At 42.9% G+C, this 15,761-nt stretch overlaps 2 protein-coding genes and 1 pseudogene across 3 annotated transcripts in view; all 3 read left to right on the forward strand.

The window, feature by feature from the left end:
• Nucleotides 1-15,761, forward strand: part of BCDIN3D (BCDIN3 domain containing RNA methyltransferase) — a 119,922-nt gene that overhangs the window by 14,125 nt on the left and 90,036 nt on the right. The gene's annotated exons all lie outside the window — the stretch shown is intronic.
• The window catches only part of NCKAP5L (NCK associated protein 5 like), a 73,814-nt gene that overhangs the window by 14,009 nt on the left and 44,044 nt on the right, over nt 1-15,761 (forward strand). The window lies entirely within an intron of this gene.
• LOC136322963 (protein SET-like) lies at nt 9,240-10,484 on the forward strand (annotated as a pseudogene).

The following is a 15,761-nucleotide window of genomic DNA, read 5'->3' on the forward strand; positions in this document are numbered from 1 at the left end:
GCAGAATACAGAGTATTAAAAACAAGATGCTATTAACATTTTGTAAGCATGCCACAGACAATGCCTAGGCTGGTTGGATCTCAGGCTTATGAGAAAAAACCTTATCTCTGTAGAAAACATGCATCTTACTATCTAATAATTTGGTTTTTAGGATGAGGAAGTAATGAGTTCAGCTTCAGTGCTACAGCATTTTAAAGGAAGCAATGCTTGGAGGGAGTGACTGTTGCCAGTTTATGATCACCTCAGAGTGATCAGAGTAGTTACAGATCTGAATGTATCTAGTTTTCTGCAGACCTTAATTTAAGGACACTTTAAAACCTTGTGGCCCTGCTAGGTGCTCTCTCCTACCACCCTTCACCAAGGTGATGTGAATAAATGTGTGTGGGGCTGTGACAAGCTGAGTAATGTTGCCTCAAGATGTCCACATCCCTAATCCCTGGGACTTGTGAATGATATTTTAGATAGCAAAAGGGACTTTGTAAATGTTTACAAATGTATAGATGTGTAGATTAAGGATCTTGGCTAAGGATTAAGGATTTTGAGGGGTGGGGAGATTAACCTAGATTATCAGGATAGACTCGAAATGTAACCACAAGTATCCTTATAAAAGGAAGGCAAAGAGAGAGTTGACCACAGATGTAATGATAGAAGCAAGAGGTTGGAGTGATGTAAGGGAGGACTACAAGCCAAGAAACGCAGGTGGCTTTTAGAAGTTAAAAAAGGCAGGGCAATGGGTTCTCCCCTAAAGAAATGCAGCCTGCCACACCATGATTTTAGACCTCTGACCTCCATAACAGATTGTGGTTTTAAACCACTAAGTTTGTGATGATTTGTTACAGCAGGGATAGGAAACTAATATAGGAGCTCTGACTACAATGAGATTAGGCTACAAGCCAAGTGGCACCTGTCCCAAATAACTCCTTGATGGCAGAAAATGACCCCAGTGGCAAAGGGGTAGGCAAGGGCTCCGTCAACATGGTCAACTAAGGAATTTTCAATCATTGAAAGCTTTGTGAGAGGCTTCAGCACCTAAGTCTGACAAACTGTTTCCTACTAATACTTCTATTGGCTGAGCAGTTACCTGAGCTGTTTGGGAGGAACTGTTGCATTCCAAGATCACAGCAGTTAGTTTCAAAGAAAATGTGTAAATTGTGCTCATAAAGATGAGGCTCTAATACCAAAAAGGTAATAATTGCAAAATGACCTACGACAGCCCTTGGAGACAGAGTATCTTTGGCTCTAAGAAAAGATCATCTTATTTATCCTCAAAGCAGCCTAATTTAGAAGCCACTATCAAGTATGACAGAACCTCTTGAGTGACCAGAGTAAAGAATGATCCTGGCCTGACCTGTGGTGGCGCAATAGATAAAGTGTCAACCGAAACACTGAGGTCACCGGTTTGAAACCCTGGGTTCCGTGGTCCAGGCACATATGAGAGTTGATGCTCCCTGCTCCTCTCCCCCTTCTCTCTCCTCTAAAATGAGTAAATAAAATCTTTTTTAAAAAAGAAAGAGAATGATCTTGGATATACTTTAATATTTTTATTATTTTATTTGATTGATTGATTGATTTTAGAGAGGAAGGGAGAGAGAGAAACATCAATTTGTTGTTCCACTTATTTATACATATATTGGTTGATTCTTGTGTGTGACCTGAATCAAACCCCAAACCTTGGCTTATCAGGATGACACTCTAACCAACTAAGCTACCCAGCCAGAGCCTACTTTAACATTTAAAATATATATATAGACCTGACCAGGCGGTGGTGCAGTGAATGGAGTGTCAGACTGGGATGCCGAGGACCCAGGTTCGAGACCCCAAGGTCGCCAGCGTGAGCGCAGGCTCATCTGGTTTGAGTAAAAGCTCACCAGCTTGGACCCAAGGTCGCTGGCTCAAGCAAGGGGTTACTCAGTATGCTGAAGGCCCCCGGTCTAGGCACATATGAGAAAGCAATCAATGAACAACTAAGGTGTCGCAACAAAAAACTGATGATTGATGCTTCTCATCTCTCCGTTCCTGTCTGTCTGTCCCTGTCTATCCCTCTCTCTGACTCTCTCTCTGTCTCTGTAAAAAAATATATATATATATATATATATAAATAATCCACTGTATCCAAAAATCATTTCAATGTGCATTCAATATAAAAATTATTCATGAGATGTTACATTATTTTTTATACCCTCTTTGAAAGTTGGTGTGTATTTTACACTTATAGCTCATCTCAGTTGGACCAGCCACATTTCAGCTGCACATTAGCCACATGGGGCTAATACATACACTTTTATATCAAATCAGGAAGTATTTTATCAGATTCCTCCCATATATCCAACATGCTTTTTAGCTACTGAGGGGGTAGGGGAAAGTAGATTAAACAACCCTGGACTTCCAAAGATTAGATTTGATTTATTCAGCAAATATATTAAAGTTGAGAAAGGAGAGGCTCATCCAAGATAGCATGTGATCATGTGAGCTTCAGAAAAGGAAACTTTTCTGTGGGCTACAATAGGTATGGCAGACTTTCTAGAGCAGGGGTCGAGAATCTTTTTGGCTGAGAGAGCCATGAAAGCCACTTATTTTAAAATGTAATTCTGTGAGTCATACAATGACCCGTGTACATTATGCATTATCCAATAAAAATTTGGTGTTGTCCCGGGGGACAGCTGTGATTGGCTCCAGTCACCCACAACCATGAACATGAATGGTAGGAAATGAATGGATTGTTACTACATGAGAATGTTTTATATTTTTAACATTTTTTTTTCTTAAAGATTTGTCTGTGAGCCAGATGCAGCCATCAAAAGAGCCATAGGTTCCCGACCCCTGTTCTAGAGGATGTGGGATTCGAGCTGCCCCTAAAAGGAAGACAGCTTATGCAGTGATGAACAGGAGAGAAAGCAGCATGTACTGTGAGCCTGGAGAAAGGACCCTCTTGGCAAAGATACACAGGGATGGATGGTGGTTTTGTACTTTGAGAACAGACAAGACTGAGTCGTCTAGCATAAAAATATCATTCTAGGAAGACATAGGAAATACCAGTGGTCTTTGCCATTTAAGTAGATCCTGGATGGAATACTTAAATATAAAAAGAGAACCATAAACATACTAGAGAGAAATGGTAGTTTAAAAAATTGGAGTACTTTCTAAGCATAATAAATAACCCAAAAGCCATAACAGAAAAGATCAATAAAGTTGACTGCATAAGGCAATGAAAAAAAAAAATCTAATAAAGTCATGGAAAGAATGTGGGAAAAGAGGTATTCTTGTATCCTGTTAAAGGGAATGTAAATTAGCGTGACCATTTTGGAAGGTAATTTGTCAATATGTATCAAAATGTATACTGCATATACCCAGAAATCCCATTGCTAGGAATTTATCCTATGGATATACTCACATAAGTATGCAAGGATATATATACAATGCTATCCATTACAGTTAGTGGATACAGGTGAAAAGCTAGAAACAACCTAAATGCCTATCTGTAAGAAAGAAAAAATGGTGTAACCATACATGGATTACTACACAGTTGTTTGAAACTTTTTTTTAAGTGAGAGAGAGAGAGAGAGAGAGAGAAAGAAAGAGAATAGACAGGAAGGGAGAGAGATGAGAAGCATCAACTCCTAGTTGTGTCACTTTAGTTGTTCATTGATTGCTTCTCATATATTCCTTGGCTGGGGGCTCCAGCCAAGTGACTCCTTGCTCAAGCCAGCAACCTTAGGCTTCAAGCCAGCCACTTCGGGAGCATGTTGATGATCCCTTGCTCAAGCTGGCCACCCTGTATTCAAGCTGATGAGCCCACATTCAGGCTGGCAACCTCAGAGTTTCAAACTTGGGACCTCAGTATCCCAGGCGGATGCTCTATCCACTGCGCCACCACTGGTCAGGCTGCAATTGTTTAAAAGAACAAAGTAGATCTACATATGCTAATATAGAAAGGTCTCCAAGATATTTTATAAGCAAGAAGTAAGGTGCAGAACAGTGTGAATGGTAAGATATCATTTTTTTACATTTTAAAACAGGAGTCCCCAAACTTTTTACACAGGGGGCCAGTTCACTGTCCCTCAGACCATTGGAGGGCCGGACTATAAAAAAAAACCTGAACAAATCCCTATGCACACTGCACATATCTTATTTTAAAGTAAAAAAAAAAAAACAGCCTGACCAGGTGGTGGCGCAGTGGATAGACCATCGGACTGGGATGCAAAGGACCCAGGTTCGAGACCCCGAGGTCGCCAGCTTGAAGCACGGGCTCATCTGGTTTGAGCAAAAGCCCACCAGCTTGAACTCAAGGTTGCTGGCTCCAGCAAGGGGTTACTCAGTCTGCTGAAGGCCCGTGGTCAAGGCACATATGAGAAAGCAATCAATAAACAACTAAGGTGTTGCAACACGCAATGAAAAACTAATGATTGATGCTTCTCATCTCTCTCTGTTCCTGTCTGTCTGTCCCTGTCTATCCCTCTCTCTGACTCTCTGTCTCTGTAAAAAAAAAAAAAGAAGTAAAAAAAAAAAAAAACAGGAACAAATACAATATTTAAAATAAAGAACAAGTAAATTTAAATCAACCTACTGACCAGTATTTCAATGGGAACTATGCTCCTCTCACTGACCACCAATGAAAGAGGTGCCCCTTCCAGAAGTGTGGGGAGGGGGGAGCTAGATAAATGGCCTCAGGGGGCCGCATGCGGCCCGCGGGCTATAATTTAGGGACCCCTGTTTTAAAATAACATATATATAAGTAAATCCAAAAGCAAAAAAAAATCAAAGAATAGCAGATAAGCATATTTAGTTATATTGAAACAGCCAAAAGATTAAAATGACTCATTGTTGGGAGTGAGAAATGAAGCAAATAATTGCTTCTATATTATTTGATTTTTTAACCATATGCACACAATGTTTTTAAATAATTTTTAAAATTAAGCAGTGTCTTTCTAAAATAATTCTCATCCCTCATTACCCCACCCACTTATCTAACATTTACCTCCCAGCATAGCCAAAATTATTGAAAGTTTTAAACATTTCTTGTGTCCATTCCTTACATTATATATCTTTCTCAACCCTTCAAAATCTGGTTTTGCTAGTAACCAGTGACGTGTGACTAAAGTCAGCGGGTATATCTCAGTTCTAATCCTGCTTGACATCAGCAATATCAGGGAACTATTTGTTTCAGGGTTGTTTCTTTTTTTTGGAAACTTCTTGGGATCCCTCCCTAATACTGCTGTACCTTGGAGTTCTATTCCAATCCCTCTTCTCTCCTTGCATGATCTCCACTCCATGGGTTTAGTTACCACCAATATTCTGATGACTCACAAATCTCTTATCTATAGTCCAGATCTTTCTCCTGAGCATCAGAATTATTTACCCAACAGCATTATACATCAGTGTTTCCCAACCCTTTCCACATCATGCACAGATAGAAAATGATGAGGTTTTCATAGCAACCCAGCATAACTGAGATTGCTCTCTGTAAGGGGGAGCTTGTGTGGCCTTCAGGGTTGAGAAGATCAATATGCAACACATCTGTAACCACTTCCTGAGGTACAGCTCTGATCTCTTGGGTAAGCATTTCCATTTGGGTGTCCCCAGGCATTTCAATGTCAGCATGTTTGAAAGTGAGCATATCATCTCCCAAACCTGTTCTTCCTCTTTTTTTTTTTTTTTTTTTGGAGTTTACTATTTATTATAATCTTATTCTTCGATGTAACCTTCAGGTTTTTATTTCAGTGAGTGGCCCTACCATCTGAAAGTTACCCAGTGTTGGCTTACCTCTGTTTTCACTTCCAATCCCAAGACCTACTAACTCTACTACTATTTATTTATTTTTCTTTCTTTCTTTTTTATTTTAGCAATTACTATAGATTATGCTTTATTTTTTTTTAACATATATATTTTTTTGTTCAGTGAGAGAACGGGAGGCCAAGAGACAGACTCCCGCATGCGCCCTGACTGGATTCCACCTGGCAAGCCCACTAAGGGGTGATGCTCTGTCCATCTGGGGCCACTGCTCCGTTGCTTGGCAAATGAGCTATTTCAGCACCTGAGGTGAGGTTGTGGAGCCATCCTCAGGGTCCGGGGTCAACTCACTTCAATCGAGCCATGGCTGCAGTAGAAGAGACAGGGTGGAGTGGAGAAGCAGATGGATGCTTCTCCTGTGTGCCTTAACCGGGAATAGAACCCGGGACATCCACATGCTGGGCCGACACTACCACTGAGACAACCAGCCAGGGCCTGATTATGCTTTAAAAGAGGAAGAGATGTCAAATCAACAGTAAAAACTGTGAACAATATTCTGGAGAAGTCACGGAAAGTCAGAAAAGTTAAAATGATGCACTGCGAACAGGGCATCACAAACTTAAGGAGTAAGCCTAGCCCAGTAATTCTGTTGGTTAGAGCACTGTCCTGACATTCCAAGGTTGTGGGTTCAATCACCGGTCAGGGCATATATAAGAATCAAGCAAGAAATGCATAAATAAGTGCAAAAACAAATTGGTATTTTCTCTCTCTCTAAAAGTTTTTTAAAAAATGGAGCCTTGGCAGGTTGGATCAGTATATAGAGCATCAGCCCTGCATATGGATGTCCCAGATTCAATTCCTGGTCAGGGCACATAAGAGAAGCGATCATCTGCTTCTCTCCTCCTCTCTATCCCCTTTTCTCTTCCCCTCTTGTAGCCAGTGGCTGCTTGGTTCCAGCATTGACCCAGGGTGCTAAGGATAGCTGAGTTAGTCCCAGCATATCAGCCTCAGGTGCTAAAAATAGCTTAGTTGATTTCAGCACAGGCCCCAGATGGAGGTTGCTGGGTAGATCCTGGTCAGGACGCATGTAGGAATCTCTTACTCCTCTCACTTAAATACATAAATAAATAAATAATTAAAAATAAAGAGTAAGTGTATTTTAAGTAGGGATAGAATGAAATTATGTTTTAGCCAATTTTAATTTACAAAAGTCACTAACTTTAGAAGGTGATTCAAATCTAAAAATCAATGAAAGAATTCAAACAATAAGTGTCAAGTTTTTGAGAAATAGCTGTGTTCAGAAATTTTTTTTTTATTAAGTGAGAGGTGGGAGGCAGGGAGGCAGAGAGATAGACTCCCACATGCACCCTGACCAGGATCCACCTGGCAAGGTCCTTACAGGGGGATGCTCTGCCCATCTGGGGCCACCGCTCCATTGCTTGGCAACTGAGCTATTTCAGCACCTGAGGTGAGGTCATGGAGCCATCCTCAGCTCCTGGGGCCAAATTGCTTGAACTGAACCATTCGAGCCATGGCTGCTGGAGGAGAGGAGAGAGAGAGGGCGCCAGAGAGAAAAGGGGGAGGGGCAGGGGTGGAGAAGCAGATGGTCACTTCTGTGTGCCCTGACAGGGAATTGAACCTAGGACTTCCACACACTGGGCTGACACTAACGCTGAGCCAACCAGCCAGGGCCCAAGAATTTTTTACAATGTTTAATTCCAGCAGGAATTAGCTTCTTCCCATCATGATGAATTGCCTCCAGTCTCTCACTGGGTTTCTTCTATAGCAGGAACCCTGGGTCTTTTTCCCAGTTGCCAATATGCTCCTCATTTTTTTTTTTTTTTTTTTTTTTTTTTTTTCATTTTTCTGAAGCTGGAAACAGGGAGAGACAGTCAGACAGACTCTCGCATGCGCCCGACCGGGATCCACCCGGCACGCCCACCAGGGGCGACGCTCTGCCCACCAGGGGGCGATGCTCTGCCCATCCTGGGCGTCGCCATGTTGCGACCAGAGCCACTCTAGCGCCTGGGGCAGAGGCCACAGAGCCATCCCCAGCGCCCGGGCCATCTTTGCTCCAATGGAGCCTTGGCTGCGGGAGGGGAAGAGAGAGACAGAGAGGAAAGCGCTGCGGAGGGGTGGAGAAGCAAATGGGCGCTTCTCCTGTGTGCCCTGGCCGGGAATCGAACCCGGGTCCTCCGCACGCTAGGCCGACGCTCTACCGCTGAGCCAACCGGCCAGGGCCTATGCTCCTCATTTTCATCTGAGCCTCATCATAATTCGCATTTATGGTCCAAATATTTTTTATCAATATTCTGTTCAGAATGACTTGGGTATTCCCTAAGATTAAGGTTCTCTCTAAAGCGCTCCTATTTTCCTTCTGAGCTCTCACCAGAACCATCCTTAATGGTCTATTCATCGCAATATAGACTTTTTCTAGCATGAAATTCAAAATGATTCCAGCTTTTACCCATTATCTAGTTCCAGAGCTGCTCCCACATGTTTAGATATTTGTTAAAGCAGCACTCCACTTCTTGGTACCATTCAGCCTGCTATAATAGAATACTATGTACTGGGTGACTTGTAAATATTTCTCACAATTCTAGAGTCAGAGAAGGCCAAGATCAAGACACTAGCATGGCCATGTTCTAGTGAGAGTCCTCTTCCTTGTTCATAGCCAGCATCTTCTTGCTGTGTCCTCACATGGTAAAGAAGCTATTTATTTCTTCAAGTCATCTCTTGTTCATCACCACTATCACTTTCCTAGTCCAGAGCACATTTCTCATTTTTTTCCCTCAGTTACCATAAAAACATTGTTTGGTCTCTATGACTTCAATATTTCTCTATTCTCCACACTGCAACCACAGTAATTTTTCTAAAATGAAACTGGTTATGCCACCCTCCTGCTTAAAACCATTCAAAGGCTCTCTATCGCTATTAGCATGAAGTATGATCTTGCACTGCTTACCTTTTCAATCTCATTACTTACACCCGACATGTTATCTTGTGCATAGTGCCTAGCATATTGTAAAGACTCAATAAGAGGCCCTGGCTGTTTGGCTTAGTGGTAGAGCATTGGCCTGGCATGTGGATGTCCTGGGTTCTATTCCTGGTCAGGGCACACAGGATAAGCGACCGTCTGCTTCTCTACCCCTTCCCCTCCCTCCTCTCTCTCTTTTCCTCCCACAGCCATGGCTGGATTGGTTTGAGTGCATCAGCCCCGAGCACTGAGGATGGCTCTTTGTGGAGCCTCTTCCTCAGGCACTAAAAATAGCTCGGTTATGAGCATGGCCCCAGATGGGCAGAACATCAGCTCCAGATGGGTTGCCAGGTGGGTCCTGGTCAAGGCACATGCAGAAGTCTGTCTATCTCCTTTCCTCTCCCTTGGAAAAAGAAGAAGAAAAAAGACTCAATAAGAATTTTTGATTGATAAAAATGAAGGAAGGGTCAGTTCCTAGAGCTTCTTCCAGCCTTGCAACTTCCCTTCGGTCAGATTCTCGGACTTTCCTCACAGCATGGCTCCCAAACGCCAGCCTTCACTCCCATCTCAGACGAAGAAACGGAGACTGCCTCCTGCCCCCAAGCCAGAGAAGTCAGTCTCAGGACTTGCCAAAGGGAGAAAAAGAAGAGCAAGAAGCAATTGAACATATTGATGAAGTACAAAATGAAATAGACAGACTTAATGAGCAAGCCAGTGAGGAGATTTTGAAAGTAGAACAGAAATATAACAAACTCCACCAACCATTTTTTCAGAAGAGATCGGAATTGATCGCCAAAATCCCAAATTTTGGGGTAACAACATTTGTCAACCATCCACAAGTGTCTGCTTGGGGAAGAGGATAAAGAGGCGCTGCATTATTTGACAAGAGTTGAAGTGACAGAATTTGAAGATATTAAATCATGTTACAGAATAGATTTTTATTTTGATGAAAATCCTTACTTCGAAAATAAAGTTCTCTCCAAAGAATTTCATCTGAATGAGAGTGGTGATCCATCTTCCAAGTCCACTGAAATCAAATGGAAATCTGGAAAGGATTTGACGAAACGTTCAAGTCAAACGCAGAATAAAGCCAGCAGAAAGAGACAGCATGAGGAACCAGAGAGCTTCTTTACCTGGTTTACTGACCATTCTGATGCAGGTGCCGATGAATTAGGAGAAGTCATCAAAGATGATATTTGGCCAAATCCATTACAGTACTGCTTGGTTCATGACATGGATGATGAAGAAGGGGAAGGAGAAGAAGATGATGATGATGAAGAAGAAGAAGGGTTGGAAGATATTGATGAAGAAGGGGATGAGGATGAAGGTGAAGAAGATGAAGATGATGAGGGGGAGGAAGGAGAGGAAGATGAAGGAGAAGATGACTAATGGAACACTGATGGATTCCAACCCCCCTTTTTAATTTTCTCCAGTCCCTGGGAGCAAGTTGCAGTCATTTTTTTTCCCGTCTTGTGCTCAGTCGCCCTGTTTTTGAGGTCTCTTTTCTCTCCTTTACACCATGGTTCTCACCTTATTGGGGGGGGGGGAGGATGTACCTTAAGCGGAATACAGTGAGAAAAGAAGCTCTGCCACTTTCTGTTCCAAATTCATTTTTATCCCTTCCTGTCTCAACAAAAACTTCATACAATCAACACCACCATGCTCTGTGGGAAAAAAGAAAAACCTTCCGCTCCCTTAGCTCTGCTGGAAGCTGGAGGGTGCTAGGCCCGTGTGTAGTAGTGCATAGAATTCTAGGTTTTTTCCTCCTTTCTCTGTATATTGGGCTCAGAGATTACACTGTGTCTCTATATGAATATGGACAGTTAGCTTTAACCAACATGTATCTGTCTACTTTCTCTTGTTTAAAAAAAGAAAAAAAACAAAAAATGGGGGGGTATGGAAGGTCAGCAAAGGGTGGGTTTGAGATGTTTGGGTGGGTTAAGTGGGCTTTTTAAAATTTATTTATTAAATTTGCCCTGGCCGGTTGGCTCAGCGGTAGAGCGTCGGCCTAGCGTGCGGAGGACCCGGGTTCGATTCCCGGCCAGGGCACACAGGAGAAGCGCCCATTTGCTTCTCCACCCCTCCGCCACGCTTTCCTCTCTGTCTCTCTCTTCCCCTCCCGCAGCCAAGGCTCCATTGGAGCAAAGATGGCCCGGGCGCCGGGGATGGCTCTGTGGCCTCTGCCTCAGGCGCTAGAGTGGCTCTGGTCGCAACATGGCGACGCCCAGGATGGGCAGAGCATCGCCCCCTGGTGGGCAGAGTGTCGCCCCATGGTGGGCGTGCTGGGTGGATCCCGGTCGGGCGCATGCGGGAGTCTGTCTGGCTGTCTCTCCCTGTTTCCAGCTTCAGAAAAATGAAAAAAAAAAAAAATAATAAATAAATAAATAAATAAATTTAATGCAGTGACATTGATAAATCAGGGTACATATGTTGAGAGAAAACATCTCTAGATTATTTTGACATATGATTGTGCTGTATACCCCTCCCCCAAAGCTAAATTGTCTTCTGTCACCTTCTATCTGGTTTTCTTTGTGCCTCTCCCCTCCCCCAACCCCTCTCTCCTTCTTCACCCCATCCCCCCTCCCCCCACCCCCCACCCCTGTTGCCATCACATTCTTGTTCATGTCTCTGAGTCTCATTTTTATGTCCCTTCTATGTATGGATTCATATAGTTCTTAGTTTTTTTTCTGATTTACTTATTTCACTCCGTATAAGGTTATCAAGGTCCATCCATGTTATTGTAAATGATCCGATGTCATCATTTCTTATGGCTGAGTAGTATTCCATAGTATATATGTACCAAAGCTTTTTAATCCACTCGTCCTCTGACGGACACTTGGGCTGTTTCCAGATCTTCGCTATTGTGAACAATGCTGCCATAAACATGGGGGTGCATTTCTCCTTTTGGAGCCGTTCTATGGTGTTCTTGGGGTATATTCCTAAAAGTGGGATAGCTGGGTCAAAAAGCAGTTCGATTTTCAGTTTTTTGAGGAATCTCCATAGTTTTCCACAGTGGCTGCACCAGTCTGCATTCCCACCAGCAGTGCAGGAGGGTTCCCTTTTCTCCACATCCTCGCCAGCACTTATTCTGTGTTGTTTTGTTGATGAGTGCCATTCTGACTGGTGTGAGGTGATATCTCATTGTGGTTTTAATTTGCATTTCTCTAATGATTAGTGATGTTGAGCATTTTTTCATATGCCTATTGGCCATCTGTATGTCCTCTTTGGAGAAGTGTCTATTCATCTCTTTTGCCCATTTTTGGATTGGATTGTTTGTCTTCCTGGTGTTGAGATTTACAAGTTTTTTGTTTTTTTTTTCTTTTTTTTTTCTGAAGCTGGAAACGGGGAGAGACAGCCAGACAGACTCCCACATGCGCCCGACCGGGATCTACCTGGCACGCTCACCAGGGGCAACGCTCTGCCCACCAGGGGGCGATGCTCTCCCCTCCAGGGCATCGCTCTGCCTCGACCAGAGCCACTCTAGCGCCTGGGGCAGAGGCCAAGGAGCCATCCCCAGCGCCTGGGCCATCTCTGCTCCAATGGAGCCTTGGCTGTGGGAGGGGAAGAGAGAGACAGAGAGGAAGGAGGGGTGGGGGTGGAGAAGCAAATGGGTGCTTCTCCTATGTGCCCTGGCCGGGAATCGAACCCGGGTCCCCCACACGCCAGGCCAACGCTCTACCGCTGAGCCAACCGGCCAGGGCGAGATTTACAAGTTCCTTATAAATTTTGGTTATTAACCCCTTATCAGACGTATTGTCAAATATGTTCTCCCATTGTGTAGTTTGTCTTTTTATTCTGTTCTTGTTGTCTTTAGCTGTGCAAAAGCTTTTTAGTTTGATATAGTCCCATTTGTTTATCCTGTCTTTTATTTCACTAAGTGGGCATTTTGACAACATGGCTTCTCCTTTGGCATGTTTAATTGTGATGTTTAACAGACATCCTTGCAGTTTAAGATGACACTTTTAAAATAAAATTCTCTCCTAATGATGACTTGAGCCCTGCCACTTGATGGGAGAATCAGCAGAACCTGTAGGATCTTATTCAGAATTGACATTGCTCTATTGTAATTTTGTTCCTGTTTATTTTTAAATTTTCTTTTTGTTTCACTGGAAAGGAAAGATGAGGTTCAGTTTTAAATGTTCAAAGTGTACAAGTTGCTTTGTTTCAATAAAACTAAATGTGGCCTGACCAGGCAGTGGCGCAGTGGATAGAGCTTCGGACTGGGATGCAGAGGACCCAGGTTCGAGACCCCAGGGTCGCCAGCTTAAGCGCGGGCTTATCTTGCCAGAACAAAAAGCTCACCAGCTTAGACCCAAAGTCGCTGGCTCAAGCGAGGGGTTACTCGGTCTGCTGTAGCCCCATGGTCAAGGCACATATGAGAAAGCAATCAATGAGCAACTAAGGTGTCACAACGAAAAACTGATGATTGATGCTTCTCATCTCTCTTGTTCCTGTCTGTCTGTTCCTATCTATCCCTCTCTCTCTCTCTCTGTCCCTGTAAAAACAAACAAACAAACAAAAAAACCAAAACTAAATGTGTACACAAAAAAAAAAAAATGAAGGAAAGGGGGTTCAAGAACCTGAGCAGATCCATCATATCTGCCAAGCAAGTTTCAAAGCATATCCTGGCAATGCTGTCAGAACCCAAAGAACTTAATTATCCCATGTAGAATTAAATAGCAATAGCAAAGATCTATTTCTTTGCAGTAAATGGCAAACATTAACGTATCCCAGCTCCTTTCTTTCTCTATTGTGCAGGAAAGACCTTAAGAACACACTCAGAGTCAATCCAACCTGGAGAAAAGACATATAATTAAAATGTTTTTAGAGGCCAGTTACCAACTTGACCATCTCAAGAATTCTAAATTGGGGTGAATTTATCAACCAATGTAACATAGTAGCCAAATGGCTACAATGCCAAACTGAGGAGGAGATCCTGCAACACTGAATTAATGATCACATAGAATTGAAGTAGAGGACCCCAAAGTACTGATATGAGTGGTGAAGGGAGAGGATCTCTGATATGCCATACCAGTCATCAGCGCTATATGTACAGTTAGAACACATCACCAAACTGGTTTGTTTCCAACAGCTTGCAGCAACCAGAAACCTACAAAGCCTAGCTTACTTTGTAACAGACAACGCAAGTAAAAAACAATATATGATCAGTGGTATGTAACAGTGCAAAACCAACTTTGGAATGTCTATATAATTTTTAATAATTTAAGTGAATAATACTACTGAAGAATGAAAATGTTTTAAGACTCATCAAAGACAAAGTAGCCTGACCAGGCGGTGGCGCAGTGGATAGAGTGTCGTACTGGGATGCAGAGGACCCAGCTTTGAGACCCTGAGGTCGCCAGCTTGAGCATGGGCTCATCTGGTTTGAGCAAGGCTCACCAATTTGAGCCCAAGGTCACTAGCTTGAGCAAGGGGTTACTCGGTCAAGGCACACATGAGAAAGCAATCAATGAACAACTAAGGTGTCGCAACAAAAAACTGATGATTGATGCTTTTCATCTCTCTCCGTTCCTGTCTGTCTGTCCCTATCGATTCCTCTCTCTGAATCTCTCTCTGTCTCTGTAAAAAAAAAACAACAAAAAGACAAAGTAATTATGGAGCAATGTTAAAAAAAAAAAAAGGGGGAAGTAATTATGGAGCAATGTTAGCTATCCTTAACCTCCTGACAATGAAGACGAAGGTTCGTGAAGCACAAAGAATCTGCCAAAATCTAAACGCCTAAACTTTCAAGTATGCAAGAGTCTTTTAAATATGGCTGATAGCCCTGGCTGGTTAGCTTAGTCAGTTAGAGTCATCCTGAAATACCAAGGTTGCGGGTTTGATCCCCTGTCAGGGTACATACGGAAAGCAACCAATGAGTGTACAACCAAGTAGCACAACAAATGAATTCTCTCTCTTCCCTTCCTCTTTCTCTTTAAAGTCAATCAATCAAATAATAATAATAAATAAGACAGGTACTTGCTCTGACAAGTACAGATGTTCTGGCTGTGTTTATTTAACGACAGAAAGCTTCTGAATGAAAGGTTAAAAAATCATTTAAATGGTTTGCTTGCTTCCCAAAATTTACTTATTTGGAAACATCCACAAATAGTAAGAAATACCTAAAAGACTCTTAAGGTTTATCCACCCCATGGCTTTGGAATGCAACAGATACATGGAGTTTTACAGGACTTTTAAGCCTTTTGAAGAATTTCTGTTGTAAACCAAGGACTCTTCTACAGAGGACTCTTCCACAGATCCCTATTCAATACATATTGGGAGATTGAATGAATAAGAAGTAATTAATGTACCTGACCTGTAGTGGCACAGTAGATAAAGTGTCAACCTGGAATGCTGAGGTCACTGGTTTGCCAGGCTAAGGCACATACTACAAGAAGCAACTACGAGTTGATGCTTCCCACTCCTGCTCCCCTCTCTCTCTAAAAATCAATTTTAAAATATCTTAAAAATTAATACTGCACGATTCCAAAGGTACTACTATCATCAAGAAATAAGGCAAAGAAATAAAAACATGTTTACATATTTGAAAAAGAATGTGTATAGCAGCCTTATTTATAATAACTCAAAACTGGAAACCCCCAAATATCTATCAGCTGGAAAATGGATAAACTACAATTTGTGATATAATTCATAAAACGGACTATTATTACTCAGTATTAAAAAAGAATACACTAAACATGACTGGATCTCAAAAACTTTACTAAGCTTAAGAATATAGATAGAGGCCCTGGCCGGTTGGCTCAGCGGTAGAGCGTCGGCCTAGCGTGCGAAGGACCCGGGTTTGATTCCCGGCCAGGGCACACAGGAGAAGCGCCCATTTGCTTCTCCACCCCTCCGCCGCTCCTTCCTCTCTGTCTCTCTCTTCCCCTCTCGCAGCCAAGGCTCCATTGGAGCAAAGATGGCCCGGGCGCTGGGGATGGCTCTGTGGCCTCTGCCTCAGGCGCTAGAGTGGCTCTGGTCGCAATATGACGACACCCAGGATGGGCAGAGCATCGCCCCCTGGTGGGCAGAGCATCGCCCCTGGTGGGCGTGCCGG

The sequence above is a fragment of the Saccopteryx bilineata genome, chromosome 2 (assembly GCF_036850765.1).
Source record: "Saccopteryx bilineata isolate mSacBil1 chromosome 2, mSacBil1_pri_phased_curated, whole genome shotgun sequence".
Classification (NCBI taxonomy): Eukaryota; Metazoa; Chordata; class Mammalia; order Chiroptera; family Emballonuridae; genus Saccopteryx; species Saccopteryx bilineata.